The sequence below is a fragment of the Pelodiscus sinensis genome, chromosome 27 (genome assembly GCF_052426305.1).
Source record: "Pelodiscus sinensis isolate ZL-2025 chromosome 27, ASM5242630v1, whole genome shotgun sequence".
In the NCBI taxonomy this organism is placed as follows: Eukaryota; Metazoa; Chordata; order Testudines; family Trionychidae; genus Pelodiscus; species Pelodiscus sinensis.
In genome coordinates, this window is record NC_143078.1 from 2,958,450 (window position 1) to 2,971,293 (window position 12,844).

The window sequence follows — 12,844 nt, forward strand, 5'->3', positions numbered from 1 at the left end:
ATGCAAATGAGAAAGGGACTTGTGCCATTATTGAAATGGTCAGCGCCATTCACCCCTCATACACCAAACAACACACTCACACCCAATTCAAGGTAAGGCGCCATGAGCTGCAGAGTTTATAGCTGGTATCAGCAGAGCTTTTCCCAGGAGCTAAAGTTCCTATTTGCTCTCTGCTTGCTTCCCCCCCACACCAAAGGATGGCAGTGTGCTGAAAAGACAGTCTGTCTAAGCCACTAGCCTTCTGTGTTACTAGAAGCCCAGGCTAGTAGATTTTATAGCTCCCACTATGCTCTGGGGAGAGGCCAAAAATTAGGAGATCAGTGTGTGGGAGGGGGCTGCCTGGAACTAGGCTTGGGTGAGTCTGGACAGGAGAGAGGATATAGGAGTCAGTTGGGGGTGGGAGGTGTGGGTAGGAGTTAGGGTATAGGAGCAGAGTGGGGGTTCAGGGCCAGGGCAGGAGGGGGGCTGCTCCCTGATGTGGGGAAAGAAGCCCCAAGCCTCTGGGGCCAGATCCAGGCAAGCTGGGAGCCGGATCTGATCCCTGAGCCGTAGGTCCCTCTGGTCCCTCTGTCGTAGAAGATCTGCCCACTGGAATCCGTTTGGACTCCACCGGAGTGCCAGAAGGACTTGATAGTTGCAAAAGAAATTGAAAAACTAGGGAAAGTTACCACTGAGTCATTCGGCGAGACAGTAACCATTAACGCGGCATTCTGAAGCTAATTCGATTAAATGTTTCATAAGAGTCTCACACTTGAAATTCCGAGCCAACACGAAAGAGAACAGATGCAAATTATTTTTAAAAATGCACCAAAAATACCTATGAAGAGAAACTGCTCCTAAATGATTCAATTCCGAATAGCTAGCATATACATGACTCTCACTTTAATGGCCCCTCTTATCATTACTCAGTGTGAAACAGGAGGTACCACATTTTAATTGCTACAGATTGGAGGGAGTCTAGTGCCAGACAGTTAAGCACATTTCTGGTTCAGGCTCGCTGCTGAGTTCCATCTTTCCTTCATCATTTGAGAGCTGTTTTCTTTCTGTCTATATTAGCACACATGTCAACGCCAAATGGAGAGGGTTATACTGGAATCTACGTGGAGTTCTGGATTTTTTTACAGCCTTTAGAACAGGGGTAGGAAATACCAGCACAGAAGTTAGATCTGGTCCACCAGAGTTAGATCCTGGCGGGACCCTTCGGCTGTATTTACTCGATCAGCTGCAGGTACCGGCAACTGCAGCTCTTGGCCAAACCGCTGTTCCCGGCCAATGGGAGCTGTGGAAAGCAGTGTCCTGGCCCGCACAACTATCCACCACTCCCATTGGCCAGGAACAGTGATTCACAGCCAACAGGCACTGTGATCGCAGGTATCTATGTCTGTGCAGGTAAACAGAGCAGCGGCACCCCACCAGGGGTTAACCCTGGCCAACCACCGCCATGTTATTGCCCAACCCTGCTCTAGGAAATAAAACACTCTCAATAAGATGAAAACGTGGTAGCCTTCAGATGTTCTGGTGAGGAATCAAGCAGTAAATATGAGCACCGGCATTAGCACTAAGGTCGGGACATAAATAGCATTCCCTGTAATTCAAGCTTTTGGGTGGCTGCCTACGAGAGATTCAAATGCTGCTTAGATGATTAGCAGAGCACGTGTAGCCCACAGCATGTTTCTCTAACAGTGGTGCACATCCGTACATGCCTCATGCACATAACAAAATTTATTCTGCATGTAGATGGAGAAAGTTAGAGGACACATTGGATGTAAACACCTTGCAAAGGAGGTCTTGGCATGTGTTTCAGATCCCCATCTTGGTTGTAGGCACCTAAGCATAAATTACAGATTTCAGTGCTAAATTGTTCCATGAATTAAAGGAAGCGCTATGAAACCCAGATACAGCCAGCAAAACTGACACAAGCTCAAACTCCCGGAAGTTCCCCTCTCTATATAAAGAAGTAAAAGCTCACCTGCCTTCTGATAAGAAAAGGAAAGAGAGACTTACTATACCTACAGACCCAACTTCTTCCTGCATGCATTCAACCACTGGTTTATATACCTCAGTAGCTCTGAGCCTTTCCATATTACTGTTCCCGTTTCAGGAGCCTGATTTGTCTTGCCTACTTAAAAACTACTTGCTTACAAAATCAGAGATAAAACTGCCAAACTGTCACAGCACACTGGTACTGACAGATTGCTTATTTTCTCATTTTTTACCATATAATTATAAAACAAGAAAAGTGGGATATAAATATTGTACTTACATTTCAGTGTACACTACATAGAGCAGTATCAAGAAGCCCTTCTTTGAAATTTTAGTTTGTACTGACTCTGCTGCTTTTTATATATAGGTTGAATCCCTCTGACCTGGCAATATCTGTGGTCCAGCATGATTTCAGTTAGCCGTATGTCCACTTATCATGGGTGTGGCCAAGTTTCCTACAGTCCCATAAAGGTTGTTTGTAGCCACCAGGCCTGGCTCTCAGTGTTCTGTGCTGTGATTTAGATCTAATGTACCCCTACATGTCTTCTAAGAGCCCAGTAAGTAATGGAAGTGTTGGTGATACTGCTAGACAATAATGACTTCCCATGGCCTGGCAAACTCTGTGGTTCAGCACCGGTCCTGAGAGTGCCAGACTACAGAGATTCAACCTGGAGCAGTATTGTAACACCAGGAAAATATCTAGATGAGCTGATGAACTCCCTGGAAAATCTCTGCATACCCCCAGAGGTATACACACCGGTCATTAAAATACCTTATTCATGCTGTGGGAAAGATGTTGCTAATTATGTTTTTGTACCATCCTCCACAGTCCTCTTGCTCTCTTATTAAGCTTAGCTGGTGGATACCAGGCAGCAGCTGCAAAGCATCTGGCTGCTTGGGGATGGCCTATATTTTTAACCTCTCTTTTTTTTCTTGCACAGAGTTTCATGCAACCCAGCCAAGAATTCACCACTTTAGCAGACAACCGCTGCCACCTTCTGAAGTGACATAAACTGCTATTAATTTCCACAGATCTCTCTGGGGGGTGGATGCTATCTGGGTAGATTTACTTCTCATTGGTAATAGTGGTCCTTCTCAGTGGTCTTTCGGGTAGACTCTGGCATGCCACTATGATCAGTTCTCATGCCCTTTGGTGAGAGGGAGTGCTCACCATCCTGCACGGTTTGAATCTGGAACAAGACTACAAAGAACACCTGGCCTTGCTGAGACTACTCCATGTGGATGCAGCAGGATGGAAGGCCGAACAGAGCGTGGGAGGAGGAGCATAGCCAGACTTGTTCTTACTCTGTCATGGGATTCATTTGGATTAAAAGCCTGTTTGTCAAGCTTCCAACTCAGTTTGCCTCATCGGTGTTCCAAGGAGCAGCAATTTTGATCAAGGAACTTAACACAAAATCTTGAAAAGCCATCTGAGGGCGTGATGGGTCTTCTGCTATATCATTCCAGCCAAGTGATTAATTTCACTCACCCCATCCCCAAGCAGGAAAACATCCTAGCCCTCTCTGCTCGTGGCAATGCTCGCTTTGTCGAGACAAACCAAGCAAAGGGCCAGGCTCCTTTTCTGTCCAATGCTCCTGCTCCATCCCCCGCCTGGGATTCTGCAAGTGGTATGCATGGCCCAGGGAATGAGATTTTACTGCAGAAAGACTATGTGCAGTGTTCATTAAAAGTCCAGTGGCAAAAGGGGAGGAGATACAGAGAGCTCTAGGCTCAATGAAGCTTTTCACATTTGGGGCCCCGATGCTGAACCTAACCAAAGTCACTATGGCTCTGCATGGGAACAGGGGACTGACCCTCAGGAGCACCTTGCAGGATAGGCTCCATGGTTATCATGAGTTCAAATCTGACCCAGGCTATGGGGAATCTTCAGCAGGATGAATGAGCCACATGTTCCCAGCCCACCTTGTGAGTGGACAGAGGTTCGTGTAACAACAAACCAATCAGAGCTGGACCTTGCTCCCCGCAAGGCCAGATGAACTCTGGTCTTGAGATTTTCAAAGCAGGTTAGCTTTCATCATGTGACCTCCGCTTGCTTGGCTTTGAAAATCTCCCCCTGGAACTGTGTTCTGACCCCTAGTGGTGGTGCTTTCATGGCATTTGTAAGCTTGAACTGCCTTAGATGTATACACTGCTTCAAAAGAAGCAGGCAGCTCCCTGTGCTATCCAGAGCCTTAAATTAACCTCAGCTTCTTTTCTATATAAAAGAAAAAAGGAAAATGATGCACTGAGGCACTCTGTCATTATTCTGCACAGCACAGATAATAATAATAATAATAAAAAATACCCTCCATTGTCCAATCACCTTTCAGATCTTGCAAGAGAGGAACAGACAATCATAATTAACAGGGCTTCTCCCCCTTCCTTCCCCAAAGCCATGAAACTGATGTAGAAACTTTAAAGCTCGGAGCAATACTTACAGGGAGAAGATGAAAAGCTTCTCGGAACATAGATTCGAGCGTCAGATGGAAATTACTGCTCCAATTCATCCTCCTTTATTACAGGGCTCTGTGAGTTTAATGGGAAGCGAATACAGTTACTTTCACCTGTCTTAGGGGAAAAATGACATTCCATTTTGTCTCCAAAAATACACATTATTTAACTTATAAAATATTTAATCTAAGTAATTAATCCTCTCACGACAGTGCTTTGCACATTTTCTCTGGCAATCCATACTTCCAAGGGCCTATTGTAACAGCAAACTTTGTTTCCTTTTTCATATGAAATTAATCAAAGGTACATCCTGAATTATTCAGGAGAGGAGTGAAACCTGCTTACCACAGCTCACAGAAGGGAAAACTCCCATTTCTTTCATATCCCGCCAATACGACAACTCAAGTCAGCATGGCAGCTAGTGCACAAGAGTTCCTGCTGACTATGAGCAGGAGAACACAAGAATGGCCATGCTGGGTCAGACTAAAGGTCCATCTAAATCTGTATCTTGTCTTCCAACAGTGGCCAATACCAGGTGCCCCAGAGGGAATGAACAGAACAGGTAACCATCAAGTGATCCCTCCCCTGTCACCCATTCCCAGCTTCTGGCAAACAGAGGGTAGGGTCACCCCATCCCAGCTAATAGCCATTGATGGACTTATTTTCCATGAATTTACCTAGCTCTTTTTTGAATCCTGTTATAGTCTTGACTGTCACAACATCCTCTGGCAAGGAGTTCCACAGGTTGACTGTACATTGTGTGAAGGAATACTTCCTTTTGTTTGTTTTAAACCTACTGCCTATTAATTTATTTGGTGCCTTTAGTTCTTGTATTATGTGAAAGAGTAAATAACACATTTTCTTTTTCTACACCAGTCATGTTTTATAGACCTCTATCATATCCTTCCTTAGTCCTCTCTTTTCCAAATTGAAAAGTCTCAGTTTTATTCATCACTACTCATAAGGAAGCCATTCCATACCTCTAATCATTGTAGCATGTAAAGTTTCTTCTCCCTGTGGTCTATAAGGCTTAGCTTTTCATGTGTGTTAGGTTTAGATACATGGCCTCCATGAATATCTATATGAAACTGTCCAGCATGAAAATGGTCTGGATGGGGCCTAATGGGTTATTTTATCTCTATTCTTTATACGTCTGTTTATTCACAGGTCAGACTTTTTCTCTCTCACATTAAAACTAGTCCAGGTTTCTGAGCAGGAAGAGTTCTAACAATAGTTTCTCAATTTTAAAAGGAAAAACCCTCTTTTTTTCTGGTTAAGAGATCAATTCTGCTTGTGGTGAAATTTGCCAAACTCAGCAAAGAAGAGAGATGAAGTTTTACTTTTAAATTTTGATTTTTTTTTCAAAACTGTCAAAAATATTAATTTGGTGCCTCATGTAGTGTCCCTGACTTCCAGCAATCTCTGCCAGGTGTAAGTTATACAGAAAGTGCTTAGCAAATTTATTCAAGCATAACTGGAGCCCAACAGAAACAGAGTGGTTTCAATTTTCTTTCATTTTCAACTGCATAAATCCAGAGTAAGAACTCTGGCGTTCATGGCTTATTCTGTATTTGAAAATAAGAGCAGAGGGCTCATGGGTTTGTTAGGTTTGGGCCTCAAGCCTGAAAAACAGAATAACATGAGGGTATCCCTGTGCTCATAAGCAACCCAAGAGAATTTAGTGGATTGAGCACAGAGCTCAACATGTGGGATTTTCTTTGTAAGACTGGAGCTTCTCAGCTCCAGTTCAAAGCGATTGTGTTTCTTGGCCTGGCATAACCAACGAGGAGTCTTGTGGCACCTTAGAAACGAACAGATTTATTAGAGCATCGGTTTTCAGGGGTAAACCCACGTCATCAGGTGAATTGGAGTGGAAGTTACAGAAGCAGGAGTAAATATACAGAAAAAGTGGCTTGTGTTAATAAAGCTAAGGGTGGAAGTATGTCATTCACAGCATTTGGCTGGGAGATGTGAATATCCAGAGAGGGGAATTTGCCTTTGTAATGCGTTAACCAGTGAAGATCCTTATTCAGTCCCAAGTTGGTAGTGTTTAATTTGCAAATGAATTCACCAATGGAAATGGCTGCTGGAAGAAGGTGACATTAAAATAGGTTCCACATGCCAATTACATCCAAACCTCAAGAGCTTGACATAAGCTGTTGTACTTTGCATAATCACCAATTCCCCCCTTCTTTACCACCCACATGGGACAGACTCTTGTGCAACAAGCACCTTCACAGGAGAAAAAACCTCACCTTTCCTGAGGATCTCAGGCACCTATCCTTGAGCTACTTTTAATACAATGGGAAGCACTGGAGCCAAGCAAATGACTTGAGTGCCTCAGAGGTGAAAGATGTCTATTGGGCACATATGCTCCTATTTCTGGTACAATAGCACATCGATTTCTCATATCAAGCAGGGCCAGATAAACACTGGAGAAATCAATTTACACAGAAAGTGCAGGAAATTACTTCTTACATAAACAAATAAATCCCCACTCCTAACCTTCGACATGAAGGCTTCATGGTGGCTTTTTCACCCTGTCACTGAGAGGCAGGGCAGATGACAGATGTTCATATTTTTTTATGTGGCCTTATTATTTTTTGAAACCCAAAGCATTACTGTGTATTAAGTTCTAGAATTGAGCTTGTATTCCTACACTAGGGAAGGAAAAGAAGAGATGTTACCGTTTGAACTTCTAGCCTGGCACTCTCTGGTCCAGCAACATGTGTGATCCGGCATGATTTCAGTTAGTGGGATGTCTACTTATCACGGGTGTGGCCACGTTTCCCACGATCCCATAAAGTTTGTTTATAGCAACCAGTCCTGGCTCTCAGGACTGTTCTGTGCTGTTATTTAGCTCTAATGTACACCCAAATGTTTTCTAAGAGCCCAGTAAGGGAGTGTTGGCAATGCTGCTAGACCAGTGTTTCTTAAACATTGTAAGACCGAGCAACAACAAACAATAATTTTTTTCAAAGCAAAAAAGCTGAGGAAACATTATTGATGGGGGGAAAAAAGGGCCAGGGGGAAAGTTATTGAGCAAAAAAAAAAAAAAAGATCGCCTGCCCCTTTAAGGGCGGCCATTTTGAACATTGTTATTCTCTGCGGCACACCTCCGACAATTTAAGAAACACCGTGCTAAACAATATTGACTTTCTCTGATTCAGCAAATTCTCTGGATCAGCACAAGTCAGGTCCCTAGGGTGCTGAATTAGAGAGGTTCAGCATGTAACTACTACAGTGTTTGTGTCTAATGCTATCTGTGCTTATTCCATACCAACATATATATGGTGTGGATAAAGCATATACACACAGACTAGCAGCTTATATATTAATCAGCCATAAATAGATCCATCAAATGTAGCCACAGCCCTGAGACAGCTAGCTCTTCCTCCTCTCTGTCTCTCATATAGTTCTTTAATAGTATCTCTCACCATAACATCCAAGAGCTTCATGGTGTTGCTTTCTATTAAACCAGTTAACATTTCCTGGAACAGGTGACGGTAGGTTGCACTGTGTCTGTGAGGCATTTATATAAATGCTGCTCGTTATTTTTACTCTCCACATCAGAAAGGGGAACAACTAGAAAATCCAGACTAAGATTCTGTATCACCTCTCCCATGTTATTTGCTAACAAAGTCAAAACTCCAAATGAGCTTTTGAGAAGGTAAAGAGCTCCCTCAGCCTCCTCACTTCCCTGTGGGGCACTAACGAGCCATCCGTTCCCTCAGCACTTCTTACCTGTGCTAACTGGGTTTCAGTTACTCCCTTAACAACAGGGTTTACTTTTCAGAAGAGTGGGAAAGCACTAAGGCCTGGCTTTCAGAGGAGCTGGGCGTTCGTAACTCCCTCTGGAGATTAAATGGAGTTGTGAGATGTTCAGCACCTGTTTAAAATCAGGTCTTTAGGGTATTGGAGCCTGAAGTGGATCTCCTTGTGGTACAGCAGCACTGACATTAGTGGAGTCACTCCAGATTGACACCGGTGCAGGACAGGAGAAACAGGCCTTGGTGAATTTAAGTAGTTTCCACTATAAAGGAGGAGAGATTGAGCCTATGAAGGAAATAACAGGAGTATGAGGGAAAAAAATAGCCAGCTCCTCTCTACTGAAATAGTTGGAATGTCTTGCTTAAAATATAACTCTCTGCATGGCCCCTCAAGAAGCAACAATAAAGAGAATTTTCATCTAAAAATTAAGCCCTGGAGGTGAAAACTTCAAAAGAGTTGAACTCTGGATCAAGCGAAAGCACTGTACTCCTGCGGGAGCTGGGCAGAACAAGTTTTGATAAAGTGTTTTAAAACTTTTCCAGCTCCGTGATCAGATTTCATCAGCCATTCAGCTTCAGGAGGCAGTCGGTGATTGGCCAGCTGTATAAACATACGCTCCAATGGGGAGTCAGACCCCTTGAAATGATGATGAACATACTGCATGGAACACAGAGGGGAAAGTGAGAGAGAGCAAAGTGTACTCAGACCAACATGATGCTGGAAAGATAAGGGAGGATGCGTGAAACAAAATGCTAGAGATTCATAGATCAGAAATGCCTCTAGACTCAAACGCACACAGCAATGCTGGTAACGCACTATAGGCCAGATTTCCATAGTGTTCAGCGCTCAAAAATCAGGGCTGGATTTTCAGAACAGCTGAGCTGCCATTCAGAGACATGGGGCTTTTGGGGGACATCAAGTCGGAAGTGTCACTATGGCAGCTGCTGGGTGCTCGGCACTTTTGAAAATCAAAGTCAAAACACGTGAGCCTTTTTGACTATCTGGCCAGTCAGGAAGAACTAAGCCCTTACGCTTTCCACTAGAATCAATGGAAAGGTTCCCCCCTTTGAGTTAATGGGTAGCAGACCAGAACCTTTCTTTGCAGAAATGTATCTCCCCATGGGTTGAATTCCCTGCACCTCAAGATAGAATCATAGGGCTGGAAGAGACCTCATGAGGTCATCAAGTCCAGCCCCCTGCCCAAGGCAGGACCAATCCCAACTCAATCATCCCAGCCAGGGCTTAGTCAAGACGAGACATAAAAACCTCTAGGGATGGAGATTCCACCCCCTCCCTAGGGAACCCATCCCAGCGCTTCCCCACCCACCTAGGGAAATAGTTTTTCCTAATTTCCAACCTAGACCTCCCCCATTGTAACTTGAGACCATTGCTCCTTGTTCTGCCATCTGTCACTACTGTGAACAGCCTTTCCCCATCCTCTTTGGAACCTCCCTTCAGGAAACTGAAGGCTGCTATCAAATCCCCCCTCACTTTTTTTCTGCAGACTAAACAAACCCAAATCCCTCAGCCTCTCTTCATACGTCATGCACTCCAGCCCCCTAATCATTTTGTTCGCCCTCCGCTGGACCCTCTCCACATCCTTTCTATAGCGGGGGGGGGGGGGGGGGGGGCAGAACCAGACACAATACTCCAGATGTGGCCTCACCACTGCCGAATAAAGGGGAATAATCACTTCTCTGGATATGCTGGCAACGCTCCTCCTAATGCAACCTAATATGCCATTAGCCTTCTTGGCTACAAGGACACACTGTTGACTCATATCCAGCTTCTCATCCACTGTAACCCCCAGGTCCTTTTCTGCAGAACTGCTACTTAGCCAGTTGGTCCCCAGCCTGTAACAATGCTTGGGATTCTTCTGTCCCAAGGGCAGGACTCTACATTTGTCCTTGTTGAACCTCATCAGATTTCTTTGGGCCCAGTCTTGTTATCTGTCTAGGCCCCTATCCCTGCCCTCCAGCATATCTATCTCTCCTCCTAGCTTAGTGTCACCTGCAAACTTGCCGAGGGTGCAATGCATCCCCTCATCCAGGTCACTAATAAAGATGTTGAACAAAACCGGTCCTAGAACCGATCCTTGGGGAAAACTGCACAAGATGCACAAGTCGTGTGTCTCACTACCTGCCTTTAGATATCCGCAATCTCTCCAGCTGTTGTGAAGGGAGCAAAGAATCCCCACCCAGGGCCTGGCAGGGAGAATAGCAGCTGGGATGAAAAGGAGAAGCTACATGGACGGCTGAGTGTGTGCACCACAGAAATAAAGAATGGGGAGCAGCTCTGTTTTCCCCTACAGTTATATATGGTCAGAACTGAACTGGCACGTCACCATGGCGTGAGAAGATGCTCTTCTGTTGGGTGAGAAATAAAACCCAATTCCTTTGATCCAGTGGTGGGCAACCTGCAGCCCCCAAGAGTCCACCTACTGCTTGCAGTCCCCCTATAGGAGCTCCCTTCCCCACACGCCTCTCGTGCACAGGGTCACCGGAGCCCTGAACTTCCTACTCCTCGCCCTGCTCCCACAAATGCACTGATCCTCTCTCCATCTTTGCTCTTTTCCCTCCCTCTCAGAGCCGGAAGGCCCTGAACCAGCTGTTTGCGGCAGTTCAGTCTCTGGGCAAGAAGGGCTGGTGTGGGGAAGGAGAGAGAATCAGCCAAATCATGGTACTCCAGAAGTGCTGGCAGGAGAAATGTGGGGCTCGAGGGTGTGAGAAGCATGTGGGGGAAGAGTCCAGAGAAGGGGTGCGCAGGCTGAAGGTGAAAACCCAGTGGGCCATGGACCAGAGGTTGCCCACAATTGGTCAGGCGGCCCACTGAGACCAAGGAGGACCACTCGTACAGCCCACTCACTAGTCTTGGTTGCCTACTGCTGCTTTGATTCATCTGGGTTTATTACAGTTTCCCTAGCGGCCTTTTGCCAAAGAGAGTGGTCAGTGTCATAAGCCGTGTAATGATCCAATTCCAGTTTGGATAGCGACATTTCAGCAACAAAATTCTGCCCTGGGTGATGTTGGCAAGTATCTGACATAACTGCAGAGACAGCAGAGTGAATAGACATTGTTGTAACCGAAAACAACACTTTGTCCATTGTCTTTCAATTTCATCTGCCCTCGCAAGCAGAGAAGTTATCACTAAATTGGCACCGAGTGTTTCTTCTGGCACAGATTGGATGCAGTGTTCTCAGAAGCGGATGGATTTCAGCAGCCACTGAGTAATGTCTGTTACAGTATTCTCTGTAAATAACTGGGATATTTCCAGAAGAAGGTCACTAAATAAGTCTAAGCTATTAATAATACATCAGGATACATGTATCTTTCTTCAAGAGGTTTATCACTGTAAGTGAAAGCTAAGTGCTGTATTGCTGCAATTTGTAAATGGCTGGTTTTGAAGAGTATTCAATATTCAGTTACATTGGCTCTGAGAGAAGAATGGAAGTAGAATCTCACATATTATGGCTTAGTGTAATGCCAGCTTCAAACCCAACAGAAAATTGAAAACCACTATTTATCCACAAGATTGTACTAAAAACATTTCCTTTAGATTTTCAGCAGGCAGCTACCGAAAATGATGCGATATTTCTTTATGCAGGCACTGACGCCCTATGTTCACAGTCTAGCAGAGAGGAAAAAGTCTAACACCCACTTGTAACAACTTTAGAACAAGCCATCCCAACCGGAGAACACAGACAAGACAGAGGGTCACATTCTACGAGAATGAGGAAAGAAGCGAAACCAAAGAGTGTGCAGCAAAACCTCTGTCAGAACCAGACGGGCTCAGCTCTCAATTATGTACTGTAGCTACTGAGTGGCTGGGCTGCCCAAGTCAGACAGACGAGTCACTCCCGGTGCTTCAGGTTTTATCATCATCAATATTCATATTGAGGTGTGCCTACAGGGCCAAAAAGGGCTCAGTGCCCATTGTGCCAGGTGCTGCACACACCCAAACTGACAGGCAGTCTCTGCCCAAAGAGCTTGGAGTCTAAATAGACATGACCAAGAAAGCATTAATTTTCCCCCTTTTACAGATGGGGGTTAAAGTGACTTATCCTACACTGTAGAGGAAGTTGGTGGTACAGGCAGAAATCAAAGTGAGGTTTACAGAGTACCAGTGTTTTAATCACTCCCCAGCTTTCCTCACTCAAGATATTTACTTAGCCTCATTGCCTTTCCGAAGCAGCGTCTCAGAATGCACGTTTAGGGTTTTAAAAGGTGAACAGAACTCCTGAAAACAGTTCTCTGTTCTGCTCACCAGTCAAGTGACACCTTCCCGATCTGCTAGTCTCATTTGGAAGGTGACAGACCACAGCTGGGGAAGTGCAGACCCCTTAGCAAAGACATCCGGGAGCAAGTTGAGGAGGAAAACTGTGAACTGTCGCATGAGGTGCCACTGAGAATCTCATGTCAGCACCGATGCCGCAAAGCACGTAAGCTTGCATGTACGTTTAAGCAGGAGAGTAGCTTGGTTGACTTCAGTGGCGCCTTCTGAAGTAGGTGCCTCTGTATTTTCTTGTATTGGTGCCCAGTTGAGCTATCTATTAAATAGTGTGATGGCATGTTGCAATTTACATTAAAAACAAAAATAAACACAACTTATTAAATTGCATAAAACCTACTAAAATAGCCAT

General features: G+C 44.9%; 1 long non-coding RNA gene across 1 annotated transcript in view; it reads right to left on the reverse strand.

The window, feature by feature from the left end:
• Positions 1-12,844, reverse strand: part of LOC142820883 (uncharacterized) — a 292,695-nt gene that overhangs the window by 3,973 nt on the left and 275,878 nt on the right. Inside the window, exon 3 of the long non-coding RNA XR_012897839.2 lies at positions 4,422-4,509. This is a non-coding gene — a long non-coding RNA (uncharacterized LOC142820883). The remainder of the gene's footprint in view (positions 1-4,421; positions 4,510-12,844) is intronic.